The 22,511-nt window shown below is 34.1% G+C and overlaps 2 long non-coding RNA genes across 5 annotated transcripts in view; both read left to right on the forward strand.

Moving 5' to 3' along the window:
- The window catches only part of LOC108587573, a 34,641-nt gene extending 23,292 nt beyond the window's left edge, over window positions 1–11,349 (forward strand). Inside the window, exons 3-4 of one of the 3 annotated variants that reach the window (XR_004181287.1) lie at window positions 5,018–7,402; window positions 10,456–11,349. This is a non-coding gene — a long non-coding RNA (uncharacterized LOC108587573). Of the gene's footprint in view, window positions 1–5,017 lie in introns of all 3 variants that reach the window. The other 2 variants (XR_004181285.1, XR_004181286.1) reach the window with 2 other exon arrangements.
- Window positions 11,350–12,007: 658 nt separating this feature from the next.
- LOC103887427 overlaps window positions 12,008–22,511 on the forward strand; it is a 51,794-nt gene continuing 41,290 nt past the window's right edge. For both annotated transcript variants that reach the window (XR_002524238.2, XR_002524239.2), the window contains exon 1: window positions 12,008–15,665. This is a non-coding gene — a long non-coding RNA (uncharacterized LOC103887427). The remainder of the gene's footprint in view (window positions 15,666–22,511) is intronic.

Raw genomic sequence — 22,511 nt, forward strand, 5'->3', positions numbered from 1 at the left:
TTGCATTGGGAGTTATACCTGATGTAAATGACAAGTTGATGGGTGCAGCACACCAACATGGCACAAGTATACATATGTAACAAACCTGCACATTATGCACATGTACCCTAGAACTTAAAGTATAATAATAATAAAATAAAAATAAAAGATGTTATCAATGACAATGCGTGCCCAAAACTTCATTAGTAATTTTAATTTTGCCCCATGCGGTGGTCCTGTGATCTCGCCCTGCTTCCATTTGCTTTGTGATATTTTATTACCTTGTGAAGTATGTGATCTCTGTGACCCACACCCTGTTTGTGCACTCCCTCCCCTTTTGAAAATCTCTAATAAAAACTTGCTGGTTTTTTGACTCTGGGAACATCACGGATCCTGCCGACATGTGATGTCTCCCCCAGACACCCAGCTTTAAATTTCTCTCTCTTGTGCCCTTCCCTTTATTTCTCAAACCAGCCAAGACACTTAGGAAATAGAAAAGAACCCACGTTAAACATTGGGAGCGGGTTCTCCTGATAGAAAGGAACCATAGGCCAATATTCCTGATATACATAGATACAAAAATACTCAAAAAAACTAGAAAACCAAATTCAATAGCACATCAAAAAATAATACAGTATGATGAAGTGGGATCTATCTCTGGGATGCAATGATGGTTCAACATATGCAAATTAATACATGTTTTACTTCACATCAACAAAATGAAGGACAAAAATTATATAATTATTTCCAAAAGTGCAGAAAAAGCATTTGATAAAATTCAACAGGTCTTCACAATAAAAACTCTCAGCAAACTAGGCATATCATAGAAGAAACAACTCAACATGGTAAAGGTCATATATAACAAAGTCCACTAACAGTATGCTGAATGGTGAAGAGCTCACAGCCTTTCCTCTAAGCACGGGAAGAAGACAAGGACACCCATTTTCACTACTATTCATCATAGTACTGGAAGTCCCAGCCAGAGCAATCAGGTAAGAGAAAGAAGTAATATTCGTCCATAAGAAAATTGTCAAATTGTCTTTTTTTTGGTAGATGTCACCATCTTATATCTAGAAAAACGTAAAGACTCAACAAAGAAAACCTCTAAGTTCGGTACAGTTTTAGATATAAAACCAACACATAAAAATCCATAACATTTCCATATACTAATAATGAATTAAGTGAAAAATCAACAAGTAATTTCATCTACAATAGCTAAAAAAATAAAATATTTAGGGAATACATTTAATCTAGAAGGTGAATTACATCTACAAAAATACTGTAAAACTCTGATGAAAGAAATTTTAAAGGACACAAACAAATGGAAAGACATCTCATCTTCATAGACTGAAAAAATTAACACCATCAAAATGACCATACTACCCAGAGCAAGCTACAGATTAAATGCAATCCCTATGAAAATATTAATGCCATTTTTCACAGAAATAGACAAAACAATCTTAAAATTTGTATGGAGTATCAACAAATCTTCAAATTATACAATGGATGATCTAGGAATCCCACTACTGGGTATTTCTTTAAAGAAAGAGGAATCACTATATTAAAAGTTATCCCTACTTGTGTGTTTATTGCAGCACTATTCACAATAACATTTATATAAAATCAAAGTTTCCACCAATGAATAATTGGACAAATGTGTATGTATGTGCATGTATATATATATATATATATACACACACACACACACACACACACATATATATATATGTACAGTGGAATACTATTGGGCCATATAAAGAATATGAGTAGAACCAGAGGTCATTATGTTAAGTGAAATAAGAAACAGAAAGAAAAACTTTGCACACACTCATTCATATGTGGAAACTAAAAAGATTATTTTTATAGAGACAAAGAGTAGAATAGTATATTCCTGAGGCCTGGCACAGTGTGTACGTGAGAAAGGGGATGAAAAGAGGGTCGTAGATGAGTACAAACCCACAGTTGGAAAGGAATAAAATCTAGTGTTTAGTTGCACTGTAGGTTGGCCATAGTTAACTATAAGGTATTTTATATTTCATTGCTAGAAGAGATAACTTGAAATGTTCCTGACATATAGAATTGATAAATGCTCAAAGTGATGGATACCACAGATACCCTGACTTGATCATTACAAATTCTATACATGTAAAAACATATTGCATGTGCCTTATAAATATGTAAAATATTGTGTAAATCAATTTTTAAATCTACTTTTAGCAATTTTGGCATATACAGTACATTATTAATCATACTTATTATTTTTTGCACTAGATCATTCAATCTTATTCCTCTTGTAAATGAAATTTGGGTAGTTTCTGATCAACATCTTCCCTTTCTCCATCCACCTTCTTCCCTAGTGTCTGACACATTTTTTCGCTCATATTAGGTGACATTCAAATTCTAGAAATTAATGGTTTTGGTATACAACAAGCAAATAAACATAATGTTAAATAAACTTGTTAGAAAGTCTGACTAATTAGGAATAAAAATAAATGGGCAGCATTTTTGGCCAGAAAACAAAGAATAACTATTATTTTTAAATACCAGACCCAAGGATTTGAAATGGAAAGGTTTAGGCCTAAAATATGTTATTGAATTTATGACAGTGGAAATTCAGCATATCATATTTTCTGAGCATTCTTAAGTAATACAAATTATTCACTAATATGTAGCCAACCAATAATATCTAGCTACATTCAAATTTTATTAAGGTTTTAAAAATTAACTTCTGGGTTAAATGGAAGATTCAAACTGAGATTGCATTTATGGATTGAGGGAAATGTTGATGAGGAAGCATGTGATGAAAGCCAAAAACCTAAATTCAAATAAGCAATTTTGACAACATTAATTCTATAGAAAAACAGGGAAGTACTCATTTCAAAAATTTGTGCAAAATGTAAAATCAGTTTTCTAGTATTAAAAAGTTACACACTACAAATTTTTGTTACCTCATAGTATATTGGAGGAGAGTTATCTTTTAAATGAAGTAACTTGGGATTTTTTATGAGATGCTATTGTCTGCAACCAAAATATATATTTATATATATTTTATATATAAATATATATATATTATTTTATATAGATTTATATAGTTTTCCCCATGTGTACACTGTTTATATTTGGGCTTTTTAGGAAAATATTATACATATTAAAAACATTTAATAAAGAGAGCTAAAATTCTCAGAAAGTCATAAGAATTCTTAAAATGCTGAATAGAGTTGAAGGGAAAATATGAACATCTCCCAGGTATATAAGTAAAATAAAGAAACAATCCAGAAACAACTCATCAAGCTAAGAAGCAAGTGCTGCTCTTAGATATGGGTGAACACAATGATGCCAAATCAATGCAGGTTGTCCGACTTGCCATAAAGCAAATGAAAAAAAAAAAAAAACCACCTTAAACTGACTGCAGATATCTCAAATCTGAGAACCAAATTATAACTTACATTGCACACAGAGAAATAAGTTACTAGAATGAGTGTCAGAAGAAATTCAATACAATAAAAAAAGAAAAAAATAACATGGAAAGAACAAGAAGCTATAAGCTTAAGAAGTTATATTTGGAAAACAGCTGTGTAGAAGATAGATATTTAAAAATACAATTAATGTAATAATCAACATATAGGTTAAAAATTAAAGTTTTATCTAAGCTGATGAGATTAGTGAACAGAAATTAGCACAATTATTATAGTCCAATACAGTAAAAGGAGAAAACATAATGGAAAACACAAGTATAATTATACATATTTGAAGAGTAGAGGTAAAAGAATGAGAAATTAACTGTTTCCTTAAAATATATTTTAAAATAAATAGCTATAGTCAAAGAGTTGGTAATTTATAAGTGTCTACAATTGAAAACATGAATTCAGAAATTCAGTGCGTCAACGAAGAGAAAAATAATATATAAAAAACATAGTTAATCTGCATAATACCAAAAATGAGGAAAACACTAAAAATCAGCAAAAGAAAAATACGTAACTTGCAAAGATGAGCGAACACAGCTTTGTAGAGCCACAGCCAGAGAAATGAATACTAATAGAGGTGAGTAAAGTTATCATTAAACCAATAATTAGATACTTAGCTAAAATACCTTAGTCAAAAAAAGAATAAAATATTTTCAAAAGAAAAAACACTAAGTGATTTGGTTATGAATGGCAGCTTCTTAAGAGTACACTTCAAGAAGAAAGAAATGCTTTTTGTGTGTAAAAATGAAAGAGTAAGAGACTTGATTTGGGAATATCAAAACCTGGTGAACTTTAAACTAAAGAAACCAAATAATTCTTGGTAGCATCAAATTCAAAAGTATTTAGATATGAAATTACAATTTTACACATTTTACTTAAGTCAGATGAAAATCCCATGCTACTTCAATAATTTAACTGAGGGAGGAAAAATCTATTTTTTCAGAGGATTATTTTTCTGTTATGTTCTTATTAAAAATTGATGCCTCTTTTAGTTTATTTTTGCAGAATATTGATTATTCTTTTATCAATTGATTTGTACCAAAAGACAAATTTATTTGTACCAAAGAACAAATGAAAGCATAAAGATGGACTACAAACCTCTAGATATCCAGGATAACTGAGTTAAAAGCCCACCACATGGTTAAGGAGGATAAAATAATGATGTCCACTGAACCTGTGACAACAAAGCAACTCACCAGCAGCAGGATGTATAGTTGGCCCTTTTCTCTGGAGAGGAACTGGAGCAGAGGCTGGGACTGTGAAGGTGCTGGGATCACCTCTGGTGCTTAAACTAGAGTGTCACCATGCACACACTTGAGAGCAACATAATTTCTACAAAGTAAGCATTCAGGGAAAATGCCGGAATAAAAATTAGTCCCCTGATTATAGACATTATCTAGGAAAATGAGCAGTATTTACTTGTCAGTATTTGTGAGTTGATTGGTCTGTGTCACTTGAAAAAAGCGACTGTGTACATGATTATGTTACTTCTGGAAAATAAATTGAGGAACCAAAAAAAGAAGAAAACATGGATAATGTAATTTGTGGATTTATGTTTAACTCTTGACAACCAGGAGGTGCTAGGATTGATGGTGATGGCCTGGAGAGTGCTCAGGAGGCAGGAGGTACAGATGGAGAGGCCCCCTTGTCACTCTGCTCAGGTAGAATTACATTTTATATTTGAAGTCATTCCAAAAATGCAGTGACTCAAATACATCCAGACACAACAAACACATTACTATGAGAAGCATCACTATGTGAATAAAGGCCAAGTGACAGGTGATCAGGCCATGGGGCTTAGCCTTGTTATTGAGAGAGAATGTGAAAATGTAGGGGGGGAAAAAAAGTAAGTGCTGGCTTATTCCAATGCCAGCTTGGAAATAAAAGGCATCTTTTAATGATAACATAAGTGGAAAGTATGTTCTTCTAAATGGCAAAGAGGAAACGTTTTGTATATCTGGAAAAGAAAGACTTCATCTCATTAGTGTTTATTATTTGGTAGTCAATATCATCACAAATCATCTTCATTTTTACATTATCCTCTTATTCTAAATAAATCCAGACTATCTCATATGACTTCTTGATAATTCAGTCTCTACATTATTTTCTGCATTAAATTGTGTATGCAATAATATTAATAAAACATATATGTATTAATATTTGTCTCACCAAGTCATCCACGATGATGACCTTATAGGATACACACTATCTATACTCTCATTGTACCTGGACTTCCCCTTTTAGATTTTGTTTTATATTCTCTCATTTTATATTTAGCACGTTGATACTATTAACATATAAAATTATTCAATTATATGTACAGTTTATGCAACTGGGTGGAATTTTTTGATAATATGGAGAAAATTACCAGAGCAAACAGTTGAAAAAATCTTTCTAAGGTGCCATCATTTTGACACTTTTTATTCTCTGTATCGCTTTCATATTTCTGGACCCTTGTTATTACACTGAACTCACCATTCTAATTCATGATAATATCCCCATTTTTCATAAGAAGATTAGCAATCTTGATCTTATGTACAACTTTATATGCCTATTGCCATGAGTTATAATATAATCCCAGTATCTGAGAAGTAGAACATAAACACCTTTGGAGGGCATTATTGTACTTACCAAAACCCTCTTAGCTGTACCACCTAAAAATGACCTGGGTCTTTCCCAGTTTCGTTTCCATATAAGAGATTCTTTATGTAAATTCTTTTCAACACATCAGCATATTTCTGATGTCTATCATTGACTTTTCAAGAGGATAAACATTAAACACTACTTGCAATAACTTTATGAAAACCATAAAGTTACATCAAAATGATCACATCATGATCCTTTTTTTGGAGATGCTATTTAAGATCCTACATAAGAGGAATACCCTCTTATGCCTTGAAAAATACTTTGGTCTCCAATTTAAAATATACTTTTCCTCAAATTGTCTCAGGAAATCCACAACATCAGAACACCTTGCATGATTTCACTGAACAATTTTGCTACTAATGTTATTTGCCAGGATGTAGGCATCATTGTGTTATCAAATTTATTTAATCCAGTGACTCAAATGATGTCGCTTTACAACACAGAAAAAAATGAAAAACTACCACAATGACTCAGCTTCTTCTGAGATAAAAGTGGATCCAGTTATATTTCATTGTCAATTATCACCATACTGTATAACATTGCTCTACAACCTACTGATATCTATGAGTTTAGAAGAAACACATTTTGTTGTTAAAATTATTGTTTATCTTTGTCCAAAAGCTTAAGTTAGTAAAGAAACACATTTATGTTACTTCCAGAACCAATAACTGATAGTTCTTCAGCATTTGTCTGCACCCTCAGCAAAATTTTGCTCTGCTGTCATGATGGAATCAAGAAAAGCATCAGGATACTCTTAACTTAAGAACTTAATAGTCTCTATATGTTGAGGGTTCAAAATTCTTAAATCAGTGGAAAATTACACATACATCAGGAATTCCCTATAATTCCCAAGGATAGGCCATAATTGAAAGAACTAATAGAACCTCAAAACTCAATTGGTTAAACAAAAAAAAAAAAAAAAAAAAAGAAGAAGAAGAAGAAAAGACAGTAAGGAGTGTAACACTCCCCAGATGCAACTTAATCTAGCACTCTGTATTTTAAAATTTTTTAACATTTATGGAAATCAGACCTCTACCTCTGCAGAACAACATCTTACTGATAAAAGGAACAGCCCACATGAAGGAATGAAGGAAAACTAATTTGGTAGAAAGATAATAAAAATAAAACATGGGAAATAGGGAAGGTGATAACATGGGGGAGAGGTTTTGCTTGTGTTTCACCAGGAGAAAATCAGCTTCCTGTTTGGATACTCACTAGACATTTAAAGTTCTACAATGAACCCACTGGAGATGGAAAGAAAAGCACCTCCATGAAGATGGAGACACCTCAATCGAGTATCATCAACTAGCCAGGTAAACAAAATGGAGTTTCTTATGTCTTCCTTTTCTACATAGGCACAGTAACAGTCTGATCTCTCTTTCTTTTCCCTACGTATCCCCATTTTCTTTTGACAAAACCAGTAATACAATACTTAAACATACATTAATAATATTGGCAACTATTTGTAAATTACATGTTTATATACTTTTATTAATATAATACATTATAAGCCACACACCAAAAAAGATAAAAAATAATCAGATAACATAAGAATTTGAATATTTTTCTCTCTTACCTAAGATATATTCAGCTCACCCCATGTATTTTATGTCCCTCTTTCTGCTAATAACAATAACACACTAAAAAATACTTGCTCTGAATCATCAGATGGAGTCTTCAACAATGCTCTTCAGGGCATTGGTGCTGAGGCAGGACAAGAAAACAGCATGATATCATGGATTAGAATTGATAACTAAAGTATAAATATTCTCATTATTTCTTTGGAAAATTTATCTACAGAATCTAACAACTGATACTAGCCAACAGAATACGTGTGCACCCCAAAGTTATTTGTTGTTTATTTAAATTTTAGAGTTAATTTTATGTCCTATATTTTTATTTGATGAATCTGTCCACTATGACAAATCATAAAACTTGCAATAATATGGTACAGACATGAAAGTAATAGTCTAAAATAAAAAAAAAACAGAGAGCTCATCTATGGGTGGGTCAGAATGCACAAGAGAACTGCATTCTACCTGATACATTAAAAGCTCATGAATCTGAATGTACACCTCAGTTCTCACTCTGAGAAATGTCAACCAGAAGCTGCTGGGAATGACGATCAAGTTCTTGGGCACCTCAGGAGACAGATAACACAGATCAAGTTTATCCTCATTACATTGGCTTTCACCTTAGACTATTCAAAATATTGTAAGCCTAATGTGTCTGTGTAATCACAAATAATGTGGGGAAAATATTACTATTAAATAAACCCAAAACAAAAGACTGATTATAAAGTCTATGGGCTTAAAAGAGACCTCTGAAGAAAAAAGGAATATGCTAAAAGAAACAAACCATTTATAAAAATTTAGGAGCTACTTTGCATGAAACTAATACGTTATTTGAAAAAAAAGTTTAAATATCTTTTTAAAATCTTTATCATAATGTATCATTTTAGTGTTATTTTATTTATAAGATGATGTTAGTGTATAAACAAATATACAGTAATCTTTTCAGTTGAGTGGAATCTATATGAGAAAATTATTCTGTGTTTTGTCTTATTACTGAATTAATCAAAAATGTCATTTCAGTATACATTTTAATTTTATCATATTCATTGAGTAGCATTTTAAGACCTATGACTAGTCACTGACAACAGAAAATGATTGTGAGGATTTCAGGTGAAATAGCAATGAAATATTTAGGTACAAATCTAATAAAATAAATAGAAGATATATATGAAGAAATCTAAAAAACTGTGATTAAAAACATCAAAGAAGATCTAAGTAAGGGAAGAGATAATCCACGTTTAAGAATAGAAAGATTCAGCATTGTTAAAATGTTCTCCACTTTATCTACATATTCAATGCAGCCCCACTCAAAATTCCAGCAAGTTAATTTGTGAATTTTGACAAACTGATTCTAAAATTTATATTGAAAGATGAAAGACTCAGAATAGCAAAGAAAATATTTAAAAAGAAATGCTATAGAAGTGACACTACCCAGCTTCAAGAACTCCTGTAAAGCTATAGTAATCAAGCAATGTGGTACTGGTAAAAGAACAGAGAGACAGATCAATGGAACAAAAGAGAAAGCTCGGAAATTGACCCACACAAATAAGTCAGCTTATCTTTGAGAATAGAGGAAATGCAATTCAATTGAGAAAAGGTAATTTTTCAACAAATGGTACTGGAACAACTGGACATCCACATGCAATAGGAAAAATAAAAAAAATTTTAAAAACCCCTAAGCCCAGACCTTGCAATTTTTACAAAAATTCTAAAAATGGATTATAGACATATGTAAAGGGGAAAACTACAAAACTCTTAGAAGATAACATAAAGCAGAATCTCAATTACCTTGGGTTTGGCTCATTTGATACACCAACAACCAAAAACATGGTCCATGAAAGCAAAAACTACTGAAATGAACTATATTAAAAATAACATTTCTGAACTGCAAAAGACACTGTTAAAAGAATAGAAGGAAAAGGCACATAATGGGAGAAAATAATTGCAAAACACTTAACTGATAAGAGACTGGTATCCAAAATATGCACAAAAAAAAAAATTAAAAACATTTAAAACTCAAGAATAAAAAAATAAACAACCCAATTATAAAATGGCAAAGGATTCAAACAAATACGAATGTAAAAGTTGTGAGGTCTCACTAAAGAGCTTAAAAGCATGACAAATAAGCATATGGAAAGATGCTCAGCATCATGTGTCCTTAGGAAACTGAAATTTAAAATAACAATGACATACTGCTACACCCATATTAGAACAGCTAAAATCTAAAACACTGACTACACTAACTGCTAGTGAGGATGTAGAGTAACAAAAGCTGTCATTTATTGCTGGTGGAAATGTTTATATATTCTATTTCTATATTCTATAGTTTTATATATTCTATTGGATTATATAAATGTATTTTTACTTCTCATTCTTCCTATATCTATAATTATATTTTTATTTTTATACTTTGTCCCTATTTGATGATATTCATTCTGCTCAATATTTCAGTTTACTAATCTTTTTATCATGTGAGTTTAACGTAATATTTAACCCAAATATTGTGTATTAAACTTATTCATTTTTTAAATTTCTCTTTGGCTCCTTTCCAAATATGCTTGTTTAGTTTACAATTTCTTAGTCTTTTCAAATCATTTTTTAAAATTTTCTATTTTACCCATTGTCTTTAGTTAAATATTTTAAGTATATTTAAAATGACTAAAATTTATACAAATAATTTTTTTCACATTATTTATACTGGTAGCTTATTTTCTTGTGTGTTTTATATTTTATGATTTGCTTCTCACATTTGGGATAAATTCAGTCAGTACTTTTTCTTTGTTTATTTCAAGGGGGTAAATTGGGCAATCCACACAAGTTTGAGGTCCTTGCAATCAACCAAGACCTGAAGGGAGCAGCGGCTTTTCAGTATTATTACTCCTGTAAACGCTTCTAGTTTTCTAGTTTATTTCTGGTCCTGCGGAAATATTTTTTCTATCAGTTGCATTGGACATGTTGAGGATTTTTGAAACTTTTGAAGATTTTCAGTTCTCTGCATTAAATAATACTTGGGAATATATATATATATATATATATAAAATGTGTGTATATATATAATGTGTATATATATAAAATTTTTTTGTTCTACATCATATAGCCACACTGCACATAGATATTTTCTGGCAAAACAGTATCTCATTAAAAAATCTTAAGATTCTATAGTTAGAATACCATAACCTTCATATGCTACATGGTAATATTAGTAGAATATACATATTTTTTTAAAACTTAAAAGTATGTTTATATTTTGTACAAATTTCTTGAGTAATAATCCTCCTCTTTAATTAAAAATATATGTGTATAGCCAAAAATCATGATTTTTCTGTGAACTTAAGACAGTACTGGTAGAATTAATTAAATAATTTTTGATTCTTTGCCTTCAGTCAAAATGCTTTCTTAGTAAATCTCAGGTTCTATAAAGGTAATCACAGTTTAAATTTTCTATTTACTCCAATAGTTACTTAAAATAATCTTAGAGGAAATTCGCATGTGATTAGATATTGCTTATTGGGTATACTTTGATACTTTCGTCTGTCATTTCTTAATACTTAGATATTACCTGTAACACTTAAGGTTTTATCAAGTTATTGATACTTTTTTCAAGCTTTAAACCTTGTTTAGTGCTCATAATTGCTGTTCATTTGTGTATCTAGTCAAACTTTCTAATAAAGCTATTCCACACTCTTTATAGTTATTTGTTTTATGTGAGAACAGTTGATTTCTATAATTACTTAGTAGTTTAACCATTACCAAAAGGAGTTATCTCAAAAATACAAATTAGGCTAAACATCCAAAAATTACTCAGTGTAACACAGAAATACAACAAAATACAAAAAAAAGTTATTTGATATACGCAAGAACATTTAACAAAACCAACATTTATTTGTAATAAAACCCCAAAGCAGTCTAGAAATACAAGAAAACTTTCTAGGCCTGCTATATGGCATCTATAAAATGTGCAGCTAATGTCACATGTAATGGTTAAAGCCTGGGTTTGGGAACATTACTTCAGAAAAAGACAAGAATGTCTGTTTCTACCACTTCTATTCAACATTATACTTGAGGTCTTAGCCAAAGATATCATGTAACAAAAATAAATTAATGGCCTCCACATGGGGATTGGAAACTTTACAGATGACATTATCATGCAAATAAAAATTTCTCCCCATCTCTACGAAAAATACAAAAAATTAGCCAGACATGGTGGTGGGCACCTTTAGTCCCAGCTACTCAGGAAGCTGAGGCAAGAGAATGGCGTGAACCTGGGAGGCAGAGCTTGCAGTGAGCTGGGATCGCACCACTGCACTCCAGCCTGGGTGACAGAGTGAGACTCCGTCTAAAAAAAAAAAAAAAAAAAAAATTCTAAGGAATTTTTAAAAACCCACCAGAACTAATACATGAGCTCAGCAAGGTGGCATGATTCAAAATCATATAATTTTTTAAAGATGACTGACTAGGAGTATTTCAAGCCAGCCTCATCCATGTAGTACCATAATAGCATATAGACCATCACACATTGAGTAACATTATCAAAGAGAGAACACAAGAGTTCAACAGAAAAGTGACAGGAAACTTCAGAAACTAGAAAGGGGGAAAAAAGGCAGCCTGTGTGCCCAAGACTGACTGGAAATCAGAAGTGACTCTATAATACAGGAGAAAGTAAGCAACAGCTTTTCTGTGGTCCATTTTCTCACTGGGGAATCATACAATCTAGATCACAGGAGAGCACTTTGACCCTCCCAATCACTGAATCTAGCACAGGAAGCAGTCAGGCGACTGAGAGAAGGAACTACTGAAGGGAGGGAACATGCCATTGGTTCCACTCCCTTCCTGAAGGCTAAGCAGCTATAGCAAGATGCCATTCTTAATCCTCGATCTTAACAGTGTTCACAGTCCTAGCTACCAGGGTTGCTAGTCCTAGGCATTAAGGAAACTCAAGCTGCTGCTCACGGAACTGGGGCATGAGCAGGGAGGGGGCTAACACAACCAAGACTGAGAAGCAAGCATGATATGGACTGCAGCCAACAGCACTGAAAGTGGGCATTATCCCCAGGACTTGAGCAGGATGACAGTTGTCACAGTGGCTTGGTCTTGAGCTGGGGAGGGGCTCCTGTGACCCAGGGTTGAACTAAAGAACAGCATAAATTTCTCTGTTCTGACAGAATAGCTAGGTTTTCTGTGACAGATGGGAGGAGGGAGCAAGCCCCAGTAGGACTAGGTATGAGAGGGATAAAAGTTCCCCACCCACCAGTCAAAGCTGTGGCTGCTGAGACCACCACCACCCTCCCTGTGGCAGTACCTCATAGCAGTGACAGTTGCCCCTTACCCAAGCATTTCACCAGCCCCCTGAGGATTGCCTCACTCCTACCAATTACCTCTGTGCAGGCACTCATCAGTGGGGAAACCTGAGTGCAGTTCAGCTCCACCCAGCATCAGCCCTTCCTTGATACAAAGTGGAGGATCCAGGGTCCTGGGGAGGTTCCTCAACGTAATCCACCACCTAGGACAACCAATTGTGTCTTTGGGGGGCACTGAGGGTGGGCAGAAACACTCTACTACTACCACTTCTGCTGGCCTTTACCTACAAGTGCCACCAACTAGCCTAGAGGCTGGCCTACACAGCCCATTGCAACCATTGCCAACACAATTGGGACTCAGAAGAGCACTTGAGACTTGGAAAAGCATTTCACCACCACTGCTACCTCCATTGTCCATGCCACTTTGGCTGTCCAGAAGTTTGAGAGTCCATTCGCCCTCCCAGTACACTACAATTACAACTGGCATCTGAGTAAGCTATGCTGCTGGTGGCCTGCCTGGAGTCACTAACACAGGTGACAGCATATGTCACCCTATGGCAAAAGGATAGATAAGCTTAGTCCACCAGTGCTACCACTGAAACCTAGAGATGAGCCCACACAGCATTTCAGTGTAGCCATCACAACTTCACTGTAGCCTCTAGCAATAACCACACTGTAACACACTGAGGAAATCACAGATACCACTAATGATATGATATTTACAGCCAAAGAAATCACACAGAGATTTCATGATTGAATGCAAAGCCAAAAAAACCCTACCCAACCAACATTAGAGTCACATCTTCAGGAAAAAAATCCTCACCCTCAAGGAAAGTAAATTCAAAAATAAAAAGTGACTTATATCAGATGCACAGAAATCAATGTACAGACAGAAGAAATGTAAGAAAGCAAGGAAATATGACATCCCTAAAGGAACATAATAATTCTTTAACAAAAGATCTTAACCAAAAATAAATCCTCAAAATATCAGAGAAAATATCCAAAAGATTGATTTAAAGTCAACAGGTTCACAAAACTTCTTACCACCACATAATGTGTCATATGTTCTCCAGCTCTAATAACATTTTCATCATTGTCCTTCAGCCTTTCACTATTGGTCTCTTCGTGGCTCTTCCAGCTTCTGCCCACTGCCCAGTACCAATGTCAAGGCCACATGTTTTTGTTAGAAAAGCACTCCTGACTTCCATGTGCCAATTTCATTTCTTGTTATCTACTGCTGCATAATAAACTGCCCCAAAACTGTCCAATGGCTTTAAATAACAGATGTTGCATTATAATATATCCCACAATTTCAGAGGTCAGGAAATCAAACAGGGTTCAATTGGGGTAATATATTCTTTCCACGTGATAATATATTTTTTGCCACATAACAAAGGTTAGCCTGTGGTATTCAGATGACATTTGGGCTGGTCTGAGCTGGTCACTCACATATCTGGCACTTTGATGGAGAAGGCTGAGCTCATCTGGGAGCTTCACCTGGAGTATCTACACATGGCCTCTCTAGCATCACAGTCTCAAGGTAGCCAGACTTCTTAAGTGGCAGCTCAGAGCTTTCAGAGAGTGTTCCCAGACAGCTGTGCCAAAGATGCAAGACCTCTTAAGACCTATGTTCAGAAGTCCCAGTATCTGCTATATTCTAATGGTCAAATGATGCACTGAGGCCAACCCAGACTCAGTGAGAAGAGAATTAAAATCCATCTCTTACTGAAACAGAAAAGAGTTTGTGGCGCTATTTTAACATCCTGATTGATGTATAATTGCCATACAATAAATTGTACATGTTTGTAATATAAAATTTGGTTAAGATTTGACACATGTATACCCATAAAACCATCACCACTATCATGATAATAAACATATTCATCATCCCCCAAAAAATACAAAACATTAATTGTAAAGAAGCTTAGATGCAAGAGATATCTGAAAACCAATAAAAGAAACTCAGAAAATCAATTCAGGTTAAAAATGAGAAAGGAAAGAGATATCTTGGAAAGAAAACCCAAAAATTCTGAAAGAAAAAAATTTATTGGAGGTGTTGGGAAAAAGGCTTATGGGGTGCCTGCATAAACTGACCTTAAAAATATGGACAATAAGTTGTGGAAAGCCACAAGAGGCCTCTGAGGAAGAAAGCCTTCTTATCGCCATTATGTTCCCATGCTCTGAGTACAACCTGCTCTCTTTTAAACCCTGTGCTCAAGGAGAAAGACACTCCTCTGAAGCACTGGAATGTGGCTGGATATGCAGGCTCCTAGTTAAGCCTGCTCCCACCAGCTAACTAAAGATATGCTGTTTGAGCACAAAGGAGGTTCACTTAAACTGCCACTGCTACAGATTACGTGTATGACGTGCTGTCTCCCTTTTCCCGTTTCACTCTTGAACATCTGCTTCTCAGATCTAAATGACTGTATTCAACAAATAGTGTAAAGACTAGAGTTCTGAGCCTCTGCAGCCTCCACATTTGGCAATGGCCCCCTAGCTCCCCACCTTTCACTCTTAACTTGTCTTTTTTCATTCCTTTGTCACCACCAAACCTTGGGTACCCATACATGCTGTTGAGGCTGGACCCCATCACTCTGGCCCCCAACATGGGGCTTGAAGTACCAGTGAAGGAATGGTTGAGCATGTGAAATGGAGGACTGACAGACCAAGGACTTCCAAGGATGAAAAAGTTTTAAGCTCTGCAGGTAAGTGGGGCACTCAGACAAAGCCAGGGACACAAATGAGACAAACTGAAAGTATGCCATGTATTTGAGCTTTCTGTGGCAGCTCTTGAAGTGTGGTGGTTCAGTTGATACAGAAAATCTTACAGATTTGTTTCATGCTGTGGAACAATTTTGCCCTTGGTTCCCTGAACAGGGAACTTTGAAATTAAAAGATTGGGAAAAAGTTGGAAAGGACTTTTAAAAAGCACATAGAGAGGGAAAGGAAATTCCTTTGCCTATTTGGTCAGTTTGGTCATTGGTGCAGGCAGCACTGGAGCCTTTTCAGACAGATGATGAGGCTGAGTCAGAGGAGAAGAGAGAGGCAGAGTTTGGTTCAATTGGAACAGTTTAAGCCCAAAAAAGAGAGGTGCCAACAATCTCAACAATGGTCAGAGAATTTAGAAATATTAATTTGGGAGGATTACATTACTGATCATGCTGTGGTACTGCAAAATAATTCCTATGGCATCATCATTGATTGGTCCCCTAAGGGCACTTTTACAGTTAATTGTACCAATCAGAATAACAGATGCAAAACAAAACTAGAACAGATTCTATACTATCAAAGAGATGACACTACTTACACTGAAAATTGTGCTTGTTTTCCCATAATTTGGATCAATTTTGGTATGGCCAGCCTATATCCAAAAATGATTAATCCAGTAATAGGTCCTAAACATCCCAAATTATAGAAATTAATGATGGCCCAATCTCATATTCGGGTTTGGGAAGGAAAATATTATCTTAATGGAGAAGGTGAGAGACTTCAATTTGTGTATTGGTTTTCTTCCAACCAAACAGTACCCATTCAAAGCTGTGTCAAACCTCCTTTTATGTTGATTGTTGGAAATATTGATATTCAACCTAATTCTCAAACTATTACTTGTCAAAACTGTCACCTTTTCACCTGTATTGATTCCACGTTTGGTGTGAAAACATCTGTGTTGCTGGTAAGGTCCAGAGAAGGAGTTTGGATACCGGTTTCTCTCAATAAACCTTGGGAAGCCTCTCCTTCCATTCATATCATCACAGAAATGTTAAGTGGACTTTTTACCAGAATAAAAAGATTTATTTTTACCCTTCTAGCAGTTATTATGGGCCTTATTGCAGTCACAGCTACTGCTGTGACTACTGGAATTGCTTTACACTCCTCTGTTCAAACTGCAGAATATGTAGATTATTGGTAAAAAGAAATCCTTAAAATTGTGGAATTCTCAAACCCAAATAGACCAACAACTGGCAAATCAAAGAAATGATCTTAGATAGACTGTTATTTGGATGAGGGATGGTATAATGAGCTTAGAGCATCGATTGCAAATGCAATGTGATTGGAATGCTCCTGATTTCTGCATAACTCCCCATATATATAATGCTACTGAACATCATGGGAAAAAGTTAGATGTCATCTGGAAGGAATGGAAATTTAACATTAGATATAGCCAAAATAAAGGAGCAGGTTTTTGAAACATCTCAGGCTCATGTAACTGTCCCGCTTGGGACTGACGTTCTCACTGGAGCTGCTGATGAACTTTCAAATGTAAATCCTTTTAAGTGGATTAAGACCATTGGAGAATCAACTATTGCGAATTTTGCTTTAATGTGTATCTGTTTATGCTGTTTGCTTTTAGTCTGCAGATGCGGAAGACGCTTCTGGAGAAAGACCAGGCAGGGCAAACAAGCCTTAATAGCAATGGTGGTTTTAAAAAAGAAAAAAGGGGGGCATGTTGGGGAAAAGGCTTGTGGGGTGCCTACATAAACTGGCCATAAAAATATGGGACAGTAAATTATGGAAAGCCATAAGAGGCCTCTGAGGAAGAAAGCCTTCTTATCGCCATTATGTTCCCATGCTCTGAGTACAACCTGCTCTCTTATCTATAAACACTGTGCTCAAGGAGAAAGACACTCCTCTGAAGCATTGGAATGTGGCTAGATGTGCGGGTTCCTAGTTAAGCCTGCTCCCACCAGCTAACTAAAGATATGCTGTTTGAGCACAAAGGAGATTCACTTAAACCGCCACTGCTATAGATTACATGTATGGCTTATTGTCTCCCTTTTCCCCTTTCACCCCTGAACATCTGCTTCTCAGATCTGAGTGATTATACTTAATTAATAGCGTGAAGATCAAAGCTCTGAGCCTTTACAGCCTCCACACTTTTCACTGGCCCCCTGGCTCCCCACCTTTCACTCTCAACTTGTCTCTTCTCGTTCCTTTGTTGCCACCGAACTTTGGGTACCTATGGGTGGTGTTGAGGCTTTACCCCAACAGGAGGAAATACAAAGCACATTAAAAACCTTCAAAAATAGGCTATACCAAAGAAAAAAGTTCTATGACTTGAACATAGGTCTTTTGAAATAATCCAGACTAAATTTTGCAAAATAAATTTTTAAAAATAAGTGAAACTCTTTAAGACATTTGGGACTACATAAGGCAAACCAATTTATAAATTATCAGTGTTCTTAAGGGTTAAGAGAAGGCCCAAAGAATCCATTTAATGAAATAATAGATAAAATCTTTCTACATTTAGCAAAAGGTTTAGACATTCAGATATGGAAGGCACAGTGATCCCTAACAAATGCAATGCAAAAAGGACTTCACCACAGCACATTATAATCTGACTGTCTAAAATCAATATGAAAGCAAAGATTCTAAAATCAGGAAGAAAAGTGCATCTAGTCACCTAGGAAGGAGACCCCATCAGACTAAAAGTGGGCTTCTCAGCAGAAACCTTAAAGGTCAGAAAAGAATGGGATGGCATTTTCAAAACGCTGAAAGAAAAAAAAAAAAGTCAGTGAAGAATTCTACATTCAGCAAGACTAAATTTCATAAATAAAGTAGAAATAAAGTATTTCCAGACAAGTAAATTCTGAAGAAATTTGTCACCACCAGACTGACCCTACAAGAAATGCTCAACTGAGTCCTAAACATGGAAGCAAAAGGACAACATTTAAAACCAGGAAAACACATGAAAGTGTAAAACTCACTGGTAAAGCAATTACATGAAGGAGGAAGAGTAATGAATAAAAAGATTCTACTATAGAATTCCACCAAACCACAATGACTGTCAAAAAAACAAAAAATTCAAAGAATTCATAAAATAGAAAACAATAACATAACAGGAACAAAACCTTACATATCAATGTAAACCTTTATTGTAGATAGATTAAATGTTCATTTAAAATAGATAGACTGGCTTAATAAATTTAAAAACATTTTCCAGCTATATGCTGCTTGTAAGAAACTCATGTTACCTGTAAGGGAGTGGAAAAAGATATTCCATGCAAATGGAAACTGAAAGGAAAAAAGAGAAGCTACACTTATATCAAGTAAATGAGACTTTAAGTCAAAAAGAGTTTTTAAAAAAGCAAAAGGGTTATTATATAATGATAAGGGGGTCAATTCATCAAGAAGCTATAATTATAAATATATATTTATAAAACACTGGATCACCCAGATTTACAAAACCAATATTTAGTCACAAACAGAGAGATAGGCAGCAATATAATAATACTTGGGAAATTCAATACTCCATTCAGAGTATTAGACAAATTATCTAACAGAAAATCAATAAATAAACATTGGACTTAAACTGGACTTTATTCCAAGTGACTTAACAGATATTTACAGAACATTCTACTCAACAACTGCAGAATATACATCCTTCTAATCAGCACATGGATTATTGTTCAAGATAGACCATATTTTAGGCCACAAAATAAGTCTCAACAAATTTTAAAATACTGAAATCAGATTAAGTATCTTCTCAGACCACAGTAGAGTAAAACTAGAAATTTTGATATACCAAGGGAAAGTCTGGAAACTATACAAATACATGAAATTTAAACAACATTAATGACCATGGAGTCAACAAATAAATTAAGATGAAAATTATTTATAAAACGAATTATAAACTTGGAACCAAAAGGATAACATTTATGAAAACACATAAAAGTAAAAAACCATTGGTAAAGCAGAGATGCAAATGAGGAAGAGCAAGGACTCATGGTGCCACAACAAAAAACTAACAAAGAGCAATGACCAAATAAGAGAAAAAGTGAGAAACAAAGAATATGAAAGGAATTTACAATATAACAGAAACAATACCTTAGACATCAATAACAACATTGAATGTAAATGGATTAAATTATTCACTTAAAATAATAAACTGCGTGAATGAAGTTAGAGAACATGATCTGACTATAGGCTGCCTACAAGAAATGCACTTCATCTATTAAGACAAATATAGACGAGAAAGTAAAAGCACGAAAAATGATATTTAATGCAACAAGAAACCAAAAGTAAGCAGAAGTAGCTATACTTATGTCACACAAACAAGAATTTAAGTTAGAAAAAGAAAAGAAACTCATTAATCAATCCAACAACAGAATATAACAATTCTAAATATATATATTCACCAAACACTGAAGTACCCAGATTCATAAAGTAAATACTACTACATCTAAAGAGAGAAATCAACTGCAACACAATAATTGTGGGAGACTCCAACACTTCACCTCAGCATGAAAAAGATTACTGAAACAATAAATCAAAAAACAAACACTGGATTTAAACTTGAATTTAGACCAAATGATTTCAATGGATATTTACAAAACATTTTATCCAACAACAGCAGAATAAGCATTGTTTTTGTTAGCACATTCTCCATAACAGACTACAAATGTCAACATTTAAAAAAAAAGGCTACAAATGACAACAAATTTTAAAAATTATAGCAAATATGTCAAACCACCATAAAATACAACTAAAAATCAACACCAAGAAAATCTTTGGAAACTATATGAATACATGAAAATTAAATAACCTAATCTTGAATGACCACTAGGTCAATTAATAGTTAAAATGGTCATTTTTTAAAGTGTTAAATCAAAATCTGTAGTATACAGCAAAAGCATTGGGAACAGATAGGCTATAGCAATAAACATCTACATCAGAAAGCAGAAATATATCAAATAAACAATCTAACAATGCACCTCAGGAAATGAAAAAGCAAGAATAAACCAAACCCAAAATTTGCACAATGAAAGAAATAATAAAGATTGGAGAAGAACTAAAGAGGGAGTGAAGAAAGAAATACAAAGAATCAATGAAATGATAAATATGTTATTCAATAATATAACCAATATTGCTAAAGTGTTAGCTTGACTGATCAAGAAAAGAGATAAGAACCAAATCAGCATAATTAAAAAATAGGCATTACAACTGATATCACAGAAATACCAAAGATAATCAGAGAATATTATAAATGCTAACAAACAGGAAAATATAGAGGAAATGATTGAATTTCTATAAACACATAACCTATCCAGACTGAATCAGAAGTAGAAAAACTGAACTGATCAATGAATAATGAGACTGAGTCAGTAAAAAAAAGTCTCCCAACAAAAAAAGAGACAAAATCAGATCAATTAACTGCTGAATTCTTCCAAATTTATAAAAAAAAAATGAACACCAATTCCCCTCAAACTATTTCAAAAACACATAAGAGAAAAGAATGCTTTATTCATTCTGAGAGGCCCCAATACCAAACCAGACAAGGATCCACAAACAACAACACAAAACTACAGGCCAATATCTGTAATAAACATAGATGCAACAATCCTTAATAAAATGTTAGCAAACCAAATACGAAAGCACATCAAAAGGTAATACACCATGATCAAGTGAAATTTGTACCAAAAATGAAAGGATGGTCACATACACATATCCATACACTAAATATATTGCCTCAGTAGAATGATGGACAAAACCCATATAACTAGGTCAATAGATGTAGAAAAAGTAATTGATAAAATTCAACTTCTATTTTTATTAAAAACTCTCAACAAACTAGACATAGAAAGATCATTCTGTAAAGTAGTAAAGGTCATATGTGACAAACCCAAAGCTAACAATATACTGAACAGACAAAAGCTGAAAGCTTTTTCTCTAAGACACAGAACAAAACAAGAGTATTTACTTCACAAATCTTATTGAACGTGAAAGTCCTAATCAGTAATCTGCCAAGAGAAAAAAATAACAAACATCCAAATTGACTTGCAAAAGGACGTCAAATTGTTCACTTTGAAGATGACGTAACTTTATAGAAAAACCTGAAAAGACTGCAACAAAAGACTCCTAAACAAGGCCAGGTACTGTGGCTCATGCCTTTAATTTCGGCACTTTGAGGGGCCAAGGTGGGTGGATCACCTGAGGCTGGGAGTTCGAGACCAACCTGGCCAACATGGTGAGACCCTGTATCTACCAAAAATGCAAAAATTAGCCGGGCGTGGTGGCACAATCTCATAGTCCCAGCTAGTCGGGAGGCTGAGGCAGGAGAATTACTTAAGCCCAGGAGGCAGATGTTACAATGAGCTGAGATTATGCCATTGCACTCCAACCTGGGCTAAAGAGAAAGACTCCATCAAAAAACAAAAAAAGAACTCATAAGCAAATTCAGTAAATTTGGAGAATACAAAATCAACACACAAAAATCAGTACTGTTTCTATACATTGATAATAAAATAGTCAAAAAAATGAAGCAAGAAGGCAATCCTGTTTACAATAGCTATATAAATTGCCCAGGTGTAAATTCAACCAAAGACGTGAAAAATCTTTACAAAGAAAACTACAGAACACTCATGAAAGAAATTGAAGAGGTCATAAACAAATTCAAAGAAATCTCATGCTCATGGATAGAAAGAATTATTATCATTAAAACGACTACACCGCCCAAATAAATCTAGAGTCAATGCAATTGCTGTCAAAATAACACTATTTTTATAGAAATAAAAAACAGAAAGCTAACATTTGTATGAAACCAAAAAAGAACC

Source organism: Papio anubis, unplaced genomic scaffold (genome assembly GCF_008728515.1).
Source record: "Papio anubis isolate 15944 unplaced genomic scaffold, Panubis1.0 scaffold146, whole genome shotgun sequence".
Taxonomy (NCBI): domain Eukaryota; kingdom Metazoa; phylum Chordata; class Mammalia; order Primates; family Cercopithecidae; genus Papio; species Papio anubis.